Here is a 10,532-nt window from a genome sequence, read left to right as displayed (position 1 = left end):
TGGATAGGTTTGATCTTCTTGCAGTCCATGGGACTCTCAAGAGTCTCCTCCAGCACCATAATTCAAAAGCATCAATTCTTCGGTGATCAGCCTTCTTTATGGTCTCACTTCCATACATCACTACTGGGAAAACCATAGCTTTAACTATACAGACCTTTGTTGGCAAGGTGATGTCTCTGCTTTTTAAGATGCTGTCTAGGTTTGTCATTGCTTTTCTCCCAAGAAGCAGGCGTCTTTTAATTTCGTGACTGCTGTCACCATCTGCAGTGATCATGGAGCCCAAGAAAGTAAAATCTCTCACTGCCTCCATTTCTTCCCCTTCTATTTGCCAGGAGGTGATGGGACCAGTTGCCATGATCTTTGTTTTTTTTTTAATGTTGAGCTTCAAACCGCCCTAAAAAACTTCCCTTTTTGCTGGTTGGTGCAGTTTATTAAAGCACCTTTTCCTGCTATTATTATGTACTCTACCAGCAGTGTATCTTTTCCTTAAATCCAAAGGAGTTTCAAAGTAAGGGAGGGTGGGAAAGAAGCCAAGAGCCCAAGGAAAGGAGTTTCTCTTATGGTGAAGAATCTATGGTGCAGAAAGGCCATTTGAAGGTTACTCTTTGACAGAAGAGAAGCAGGAATAGAAACAGAGGCCATGTATGTAAGAGTGAAAGGATATTTAGAAACCAGGGAGGATCACAAGAAAATGATGAGAGGCACAGCTGTAGCTTAGTAGCAGTTTTTGCTGGCAAAATTTTGCTTAACATAACAATAAAGTGCTTTACACACACACACACACACACACACACAGCCCTGGCAAAATGGTATTTTCTGGAAATGAATACCTTGTTATGATACAAATAGAGCAGAAAAATGATATTTCTTCTTTTTGCTTTTATGACATTTAAAAGGTTTATTTTTAAACCATGTGCTTACAATATTTATTTTGTGACTCCCCTCAGAAAGCAGAAAAAGATGTATACTGTACAAATATGTACACTCTAAAACAAACGGTTTGCATTTTCTGAAGAAGAATCACTCTGTCAACTGGCGAGGGGTCATTTCCCCCTGTTTGTGCAGAAGCTGCAAAGAAGAAGAGTCAGAAGAGGAAACAGCAGCCATTTCTAGGATTGAGTTGTTGTCATCATGAGGATGGGTTTGTCCTTATGTACCTCTTTTTAAGGCTTCTCCTTCTGTGCCTATGAACACAAGGCAGGAGGCGAGATCTGAATCACTAACACTGCTGTAAGCCTTTACTCAAAGACATTTTAGAGAATCTAAAGTTCACTCTCTTTTAAAATACAGTGGTAACTCGGGTTACATACACTTCAGGTTACATACGCTTCAGGTTACAGACTCCGCTAACTCAGAAATAGTACCTCGGGTTAAGAACTTTACTTCGGCATAAGAACAGAAATTGTGCTCCGGCGGCACGGCAGCAGCAGGAGGCTCCATTAGCTAAAGTGGTGCTTCAGGTTAAGAACAGTTTCATGTTAAGAGCGGACCTCCGGAATGAATTAAGTACTTAACCTGAGGTAGCACTGTACTTAAAAAATAATAATGAGGCACAGTCTCTGATACTTTAGTCACATCCTAGGCACTATATACCAGTTCCCTATTCTGAATCTTGCAGTTTCTCTTTCAAGTCGATATTCTTCAGACTTCCTAATGACCTTATGTTGTATGAAGATGGATAGAGCTGCCTCAGTTTATCTGGTCCCACTTTACCAACATATTCTGGGGTCCACTCACTGGCCATCCCTCTTCTTTCAAATCTCCCAGTAAATTCTCATGCACCTCTCAAATCGGCTTACTTGCTGGCCTTCCCTTTCTCATAAACTTGCTTCTCTATAATACCTGGTCCTCTGATTTTCCATCACCTTTGCTGTTCCTGAGCAGCAGCAGAAGAGGAGCCAATATAGGATAAAACTAAGAAGGGGGGGGGGGGAACAAACCCCTTTTGCTAGTGCAGTACATTTACTGCACACTGTACAAGTGTTATTGCATAGGACCTGAGATTTGGGTAGCTCTCTTTTGTACTGAATTAAACCCGTTTCCTTTTACAGTAGGATTTGCATGAATGTCAAGAAAATCAACCACTTGAGCAGGGAAATTCCTATACAGTGGTACCTCGTGTTGCGTAACCTCCAAGATACGGAATCTTTGGGTTACAGCCGCAGCAAACCTGGAAGTGTATACTTCCGGGTTTCGCTGCTTGTGCATGCGCAGAAGCGTTCTATCATGTCGCATGTGTGCGCAGAAGCGGCGCCTCTAGTTGTGGATTTTTCAGGGTGTGCATGGCGCCCCAAAATGAATTAAATCCGTAACCAGAGGTACCACTGTATCCTATGCCAATTCCAATGTAAAGCTTATATATCTCCATCTCTAAGAGTAGTTACTCATTCAAGGAGTGAGAGGCAAATAACCCCGTCTCAAACGCCTCTCACTCCTTGAAAGAGTAACTAAGATAGGTTGCCCAATGACCTCTTTCTTCCTCCAGGACAAACTCTGTGTATGGAACACTCTGCAAAAGAAAGAAAGGAACACAGTTGACCATACCACCAGGCCCTGCAGACATCAATCCACACTAGGTCACATATACAGCTCAACATAAATATGCCAAGCCCCCAGCTGAGAAATAGAACACAACTAATGGGGGGCAGGCATTCCATCCCATATCTCACCTGGGGCGTTCACAGTAACTTCCCTGCCCCACCTCATACCCAAGGTTTAGAAATTCTCTGGCACACCACAGTCTCTAACACTGGACACCCCAGAAACATTAAACAAATGTTTCCCAAACTTGGGTCTCCAGCTGCTTTTGGACTACAGTTCCCATCATCCCTGACCACTGGTCCTGCTAGCTTGGGATGATGGGAGTTGTAGTCCAAGAGCAGCTGAAGACCCACGTTTGGGAAACACTGCATTAAACCTATGTCTGTCATACCTGCATAAAGGTAAAGGTAAAGGGACCCCTGACCATTAGGTCCAGTCGTGGCCGACTCTAGGGTTGCGTTGCTCATCTAGCTTTATTGGCCAAGGGAGCTGGTGTACAGCTTCTGGGTCATGTGGCCAGCATAACTAAGCCACTTCTGGCGAACCAGAGCAGCGTACGGAAACACCGTTTACCTTCCCGCCAGAGCGGTACCTATTTATCTACTTGCACTTTGACGTGCTTTCGAACTGCTAGGTTGGCAGGAGCAGGGACCCGAACAATGGGAGCTCACCCTGTTGCAGGGATTCGAACCGCCAACCTTCTGATCGGCAAGTCCTAGGCTCTGTGGTTTAACCCACAGCGCCACCCACATCCCCATCATACATACCTGCATACACACATGCATACCTGCATACACACATGCAAATACATGCTACATACAATAAACACACTCATGTAATGCCCACAGGTAGGGGGAGGAAACCATGGTAGAATGGTGCCCTTTCCCCAACCCTGAAGTGACAACCCCAAAGGGATGATACCTTTCAGGGCTGTTCTCACCAAATGGTAGCCTGCCACATTGCATCTGCTTCTGCTTTCATGGTTCTTGAGCCAGGTGATGTAAATTGGCTGAAGGTGAAGAGGTTTCTAGGGCTGCTTCTCTCAACTGCAGGGCTGGCTTGCTTGATGGTGAGAGGCTTGCCTGTTGGTATGGGCAACTAGAAGCAGGTGCAAGCCTAGCAGGAGGGAGGCGTTAGATGTAGATGCTTAGAGATGTCGAAGGCTCTCCTCCTTACTTCCCCCCCCTCCTGTTCACCTCTCTGCCCCAAGCCGTAGAATGACTGGAATCAATTTATTGGCTATCAGGAGAGTTCTTTGCAGTCCTTGAGAATGAGCAATATTTGATTTTTTTTAATATTACAGTATAAGTAATGATTTCCTGCTGGGATCATTGCTTTTTGGGATTTCAATACTGTTATCTTTTTTATTAAGACAATACAGAAAGAAGTCTCTGTCATTTTAAGGAGCTTCAACTGCCCATTTCCCCCTTAATAACCCAAGTATTAAGAATCAGCAGTTTTGCTTAGTGCAATGAACAGGAAGAGATTACGAATGTCTCTACAGAGAACATAGCAACAGACCAGTTATTGAAGCCTGAAATAGAAAGAGCATGTTAACTATGCTGAATCCAAAAGCAGTTTCATGTTTTGTTTTTATTTAAAAAAATATTTATTTCCCCAAAGTGGAAGCTGCTAGTATTTGCAGGGTTGCACAAAAATAACTCAGGCTCTCCGTAGGTTGTGTGTGTGTGTGTACACACTCAGGGCTGATTTTACAAAACAAATACTGATTGAGTGGTGACAACATAGCTAGGTATATTTTACTCCCCACCCACTCCTTGCCTCGAGTTCAGTTCTCTATTCATTTAACAACTTCTCAGGTCTACTGCCTTTACACAACTAAATTGATCCTATAGCCTATGGCATAATTATGCTGGTCCCGGGGGGGGGGGGGTGTTACCGTGCGGCGTGGTCCATGTCCGATCCGAGGCTGAAGCGGGGTCCAAGGCAGGGAGTCGGGCGTGGTCAGGAACTCTGGCAGAAAGCAGGACAGGGTGCCGGCAGGAACAGGTAACCAACGATGTTGCTCCCGCAACCTGGGACTGGGCGGGCTGGCCTTGATCTCCTCTGAGGCATAGAGCGGCCCCGGTCCACAGGTGACTCGCCTCTCCTGGCCTGGAGGCGAGCACTCCTCCTGCGAGAACTTAGTTCCCTCCGCCTCTCTGCCCCGAGCCTCTGCAGCTCAGGAGAGGCTGGAGGGTTACTGGACACAGAGGCAACCTCACCTTCCTCTGGCAGGGCTGGGAGAGGAGCACCTGCAGGCAATGGGTCCTCGATCACCTCCGGAGCCAGAGCGGATTCAGCTGGTGTCTGCTCCTGAGGATCCGGCACAGGTGAGGGCTCTTCAGGTTCAAGCCCCTGCCCCAGCTCAGCCGGCCCTGGAGGCGGGGACTCCTGTTCAGGCTGGGATTCCTCAGGTTCAGCCTCTGAATCCGATTCCCAGGCCATCACAAGGAGAAAGCTTACCTATAATCCAAATACTGAATGAAAGAAAAGTGACTGCCTCACTCATGGCTTATATTAGAATTCTTGACTCCCTAGGAGGACCAAGAGAGCTGGTTGCTGGAAGACATCAGATGTTGGCTTGATGGACCATTGTTAAGAACGACAGAAGCTTGTTGCTATGTTATTGATTTCAAAGGCACTGTTTGTAATTCCAGGAAGTGAATGGCAGAGAACCATCCTTCCAGGAAAGAGATAAACTATAAAACATTCATAATAAATACAGAAAGGTGATCAAATTCTCAGATGGGGTGGCAGTGATAAGTTAAAGATAACATTTAATTAATGAATGAAAAATATTTTTATTGTGGTCTTGCTTAAGCTTGAGACATTTAGACATTCATAGCACTGTAGCATTCCTCAGCTGCACAAAGTCTGCTTTGCAGAACTGAATGTGTGCAAGTTTCTTACCTTTGCTTCTCCCTTGCAGACAACTCTCTTCATGTGTAAGGGAGATTTTTGTCTGGATCACAATAGGGGAGGGGTTTAGTTCCGTCTTTACACCTCCTGCACATGAAATTGAAAAGTACATTTAATTTCTTGTGTAGTTTGGCCCAAAGTACATACTTTGCTGGAACTGAATTATCTGGTCCTTTAACCATCCTTGAATATTTCAGATATATAAGTTTCTAACTGAAGATACTTCACTTTTTGAAAGGAATCAGGCTAACTAAATGCATGAATAGAAAAGAAAACCAGATAATTCTAGTATACAAAAAATAAAGGAGGAGGATAAAAAGCCCAGACTTCTAAGCAATCTTGTGAACGCTACTAATAATGCATTTTTAATACACAGAGAAATGAGTAGAGAAGTCAAAATAGCCCCTCGGGCTATTAAAAACAAATCTCAGTGCCTTTTTATCATACATACTGTAGGATTATTGAATGCTTGTAATTAAAGCTGTCTTCATGTTTTCAGTTTTATCACCTAAAAGCCAAACAAACAAAAGGAGTCTGCATTACCATCAACTTAACCGAAGAGCAAATGTTAAATCCCATTTGAGCCTTTCTGATAATAGATATTTTCGTAACCCATATTTAAGCAGGCATGCAGTTGAGCTTTTATGGATGATGTTTAAAGTTTAATGCACAAAACACACAGCTTCTCGTTGCTACAATAATTTAGACATTAGCAAGATCTACACTTGTCAGATTGCTTGGGTAATTTTATGCTGGTGGAATTGTTTCGGAAATGTCAGTGGAGAAAATGGGAGCATGGCATTGTGTCCAAAATGTATTTTGGGATGTGAAGAATTAGGTGATAAAAGCTGTTGGACTTATAATACCCTTTTCTGTATACCATAGGAACAATTGGGCGTGTGATGTGTGTGAAGTCATCATGATAAAGTATCACATTTGGGGGGGGGGGAAACAAACTTTTATAATTGTTTGGCATTCTGCAGAAATGCATTATTCTCAGTAATAATGTTGAAAAGACTAAACACATAGTTGAACTGCAATGAATTGGCAGCTCTTATGGCAACTCAACTGGTTTTCCCAGTAGTGATATATGGAAGTGAGAGCTGGACCATAAAGAAGGCAGATCGCCGAAGAATTGATGCTTTTGAATTATGGTGCTGGAGGAGACTCTTGAGAGTCCCATGGACTGCAAGAAAATCAAACCTCTCCATTCTGAAGGAAATCAGCCCTGAGTGCTCACTGGAAGGACAGATCCTGAAGCTGAGACTCCAATACTTTGGCCACCTCATGAGAAGAGAAGACTCCCTAGAAAAGGCCCTGATGTTGGGAAAGATGGAGGGCACAAGGAGAAGGGGACGATAGAGGACGAGATGGTTGGACAGTGTTCTCGAAGCTACCAGCATGAGTTTGACCAAACTGTGGGAGGCAGCAGAAGACAGGAGTGCCTGGTGTGCTCTGGTCCATGGGGTCACGAAGAGTTGGACATGACTAAATGACTAAACAACAACAAAAACAACATGTGGGTTACACGAGGGACAATCCTATAGGAAGTTCCGCTGGAACGAGCAGCTTTGAATGCAGTGGCTCTTTGGCTCAGCCGGCATTAAGTCCCCAACCACAGCTCAGCCAAATATACGTTTTTTGGTGGCAAGGAGAAATGTAGGTACAAAAAGGAGAACTCCTGGATGCCAAAATAGAAGTTTGGAGCAAGTACTCTTTGGTGGGAGAACCACAGCAGAGATTTAAAATCACAAAATATTCAGCAAAGCATGGAAATAGAGGCTGTTAAACCTTTAAAACATGCCCTTGTGAGTTCTAAAACGTACCCCTTCAGTTAGCATAGGGAAAAAATACATCACATATTTGGTAAGTTAAAAAATGGTTTACTTATAAACTCTCCAAAGGTCAGTTTCAGGTGCTTTCCCATAAAGCATTCAGAAAATGTTGCACAGGCAGTAAAACTTGGCTAAGTTCCAAACTTCCTAAATAAGAGTGGCTTGTTAGAGCCATGCAGTCTGAACTTGAAGCAACCAGCTCAGACCTCTTGACTCGCTGAGCTTCTCTGGTAGACTGACGTACAACAACAGGCTTGATTACCTTCTTCCTAAGGTGAGGGGGAGTGACGTATCTAAGTCTAGCAGGACGGCTTACTCTATGGCATTAACCCCTTCCTGAATTAATTAGACTTAAGCATGTTGGTTATGTGAGGCTAGTTATCCCCCAACACTAACATAACTTGTTCACTCTCACTCAGCCAGGGCTCAGTTGCCGAACTAAAGCTGGTTTAAGTCAAAACGGAAGTTATACTCAGAACAGAGCACGTTCGGCTTCCAAAAAGAGTTCCAAAACCAGTACACTCATTTCCGGGTTGGAAGTGTTTAGATTCCAAGTAGTTCGAGAACTAAGCTGTTCGAAAACTGAGGTACCACTATATTTATTTTTCCCCTGGTGGTGATTTTCTTGAGTCAAAATGAGAGTACCCCGAAACATTTATTTTTTTGAAAAAAAGCACTGAGTTATACCATAAAATTATATATCAACTGAAAGATAATTTAATGAAGAATGTAATGAAGGATTATTTATTCTGACAGCAGTCATAAAGAAGAAACGTGAAACACACAGAAAAAATGAGATATATAGGTTAAATTGCCGTGTTGGCACTTTGTGATAAATAAGTGGGTTTTGGGTTGCACTTGGTCTCTAAAAGGTTCGCCATCACTGCCCTAAATCCACCTCTGGAGTATTCTCCAGTGAATATTGTAGAATTAAATTTTGTGTCAATACGCAAAGAATCACGCTGGTATTTATTGTTTTAAACTGCTCTTGGCTCCCTTTATAAGCCACGTGATACAACTTCCTTTGAAGTACATGATGCGAGAGACTGCATATTTGTAAGTTTGCCTCGTGTCAAAAATCTCCATGCCCATGTTTTCAGTAACTAGAATATGAGGCTGAGGGGACACCCACACACTTTTCAATAATGTGGCCCTGCATTTATAATCTAAAATTGCACAATCACAATATCTAAGAGTCATGCAGGGGTGGGCAAACACGCCAAGTTCAACTTCTCTCTGTTCCTCCATCTTAAATCTAGTTCTTCACATTTCAACATTTAAAAAGTCCTCATGATAAACACATTTTGGGGTGCAACTTCCTCTAACGTGCACACTGCTGCATTTATATGCACACTTTACCACAGTATATGCATTTTTTTACTTGGCTGGAAAACTGCACTTCAAGCAATGGGAGAATTGTGGATTTTGAAGGGTGGATGTGTTTGGAGTTGCATATTGTGAACTGAATCAAACTGCTCCAGCCCTAGGACTTATATCTGCATTTTGCATTTGCTCTCAGAATGGGTCTTTACCATGAATATCTTTGTTCTTAGGGTTTCAGTTTTGTTTCAAACATATTTCATGCCTTTGTGTTCTGTTTTAAATAATCCTATGTGTAATTTGCCTTGATATGGTTGTTTGGGAGGCAATTAATAAACCAATGGTGATAATCATCATAATACATCTGGGATGAGGCTGGCTTGAAGTCCAGTTTGTCTTTGTTTAGAAATCAAGCACTGGGTTCAAGTGCACATATTTGAGCTTAACTGTTTTTCTTTTATATTCCAGACATGAAAACACTTTCTGGAATCTGAAATGGATTTTCCTGTGTGCTACAATTAGTTCCGGCACATGTATTATGACTTCAGGAGATGGATTTTTCTTGCTGCCTTTTGATGAACAGCACATTATTGAGAAACTAAACAAAGTAATAAATTACATTTAGCTGGTACAGTTTTTTCTCCAGCAAAAATACATTATTTATCTCCATTTAAGAATGTTTTAAAATACAAATGAGTTTCTAAATCTTGTTTAATTACTTCTGTTTTGCAAAGAGGCCCTTCTAAAGAGAACAGCTTATTGCAAAATAGAAGTTTAAAAAACACACTTTTAAGTTCATTGATTTTTTCAATACTTGCTGAATTTAGTGTTATCTGTACATGCTAAATTAATAAATGCCTGTCCATTCATGTTCCCTAAAGAAAAATGGTTATGATTGTCAGCAGGTGACATTTATATGAACTTAATAAATGCATTAATTTTGTAATCATGGCGGCCTTGCATATTGTTAAAAGGTTTTGCTTTCCAGAATATGCTGTCCCTAACCATACATTGAAAAGATTCATACCTACTCCCTGGCTACGCTTTGAACACAGTCTGAGGACGTATTAGTACCACTCTGCTCTGCCTTGGTCAGACCACACCTGGAATACTGTGTCCAGTTCTAGGCGCCACAAGTTAAGGAGGACATTGACAAGTTGGAATGTGTGCAGAGGAGGGCAACCAAGATGACCAAGGTCCTGGAAACCAAGCCTTATGAGGAATGGTTGAAGGAGTTGGGCAAGTTTAGCCTGGGGAAAAAGAGACCGAGAAGAGATATAATAGCCCTTTATATATTTGAAGAAGGCTATCTCACGGATGATGGACCAAGCTTGCTTTCTCCTGGGTAGGAGGGTAGGACTCGAACCCATGGCTTCAAGCTACAAGAAAGGAGATTCCGATACTTACCTAGTGGGGGAGACACCTTGATCATGAAGGAGGTTTTCCCAAGGTGAGGATCATCCATTGCACTATGGGTGTGCTGACCCCTGCGATTTCCCCAAATGCGGGGATTGCGTTTGCGTTTTCCTCTGATAACTGGTATGCAAAAATAAAAACAGAAATAAAAGTACTAGAAAAAATACAGCTTTTTGCAATTTTAAAATAGAATAGAATAGAATAAAATAAAATAAAATAAAGGAGATTGCGACTAAATGTCAGGAAGAACTTTCTGACAGTAAGAGCTGTTTTAAGTGGAGCAGTCTCCCTCGGGAGGTTGTGGACTCTCCTTCCTTGGAGGTTTTTAAGCAGAGGTTGGATGGCCATCTGCCATGGATGCTTCAGCTGAGATCCCATCATTGCAGAGGGCTGATCCCTTCCAGCTCTATAATTCTATGATTCCAGAAGCCGGCCCTTGTGATCAAACTGGCCTGCATTATCCCTGCAATGTATATGGCAATCTTGCTAAAGAGCAGG

At 42.5% G+C, this 10,532-nt stretch overlaps 1 long non-coding RNA gene across 3 annotated transcripts; it reads right to left on the bottom strand.

Annotated features, from left to right (window-relative positions):
• Positions 1 to 932: 932 nt before the first annotated feature.
• LOC308482114 lies at positions 933 to 10,138 on the bottom strand. 3 transcript variants are annotated; one of them, XR_013989046.1, is made up of 4 exons: positions 9,646 to 10,014; positions 5,915 to 5,971; positions 3,482 to 5,550; positions 933 to 1,184 (listed from the first exon to the last, which is right to left on the bottom strand). It is a non-coding gene; the product is annotated as an uncharacterized lncRNA (long non-coding RNA). The 3 variants fall into 3 exon arrangements; XR_013989045.1 differs by lacking the exons at positions 933 to 1,184; positions 9,646 to 10,014 and adding an exon at positions 10,026 to 10,138 and having other exon boundaries at positions 2,209 to 5,550; XR_013989047.1 differs by lacking the exon at positions 933 to 1,184 and having other exon boundaries at positions 2,209 to 5,550.
• Between the last annotated feature and the right edge of the window lie 394 nt (positions 10,139 to 10,532).

Source organism: Podarcis pityusensis (genome assembly GCF_964106645.2).
Source record: "Podarcis pityusensis genome assembly, chromosome: 7".
Lineage (NCBI taxonomy): Eukaryota > Metazoa > Chordata > Lepidosauria > Squamata > Lacertidae > Podarcis > Podarcis pityusensis.
The sequence above is the reverse complement of the archived record's forward strand: the minus strand, read 5'-3'. Positions and strand labels throughout refer to the sequence as shown.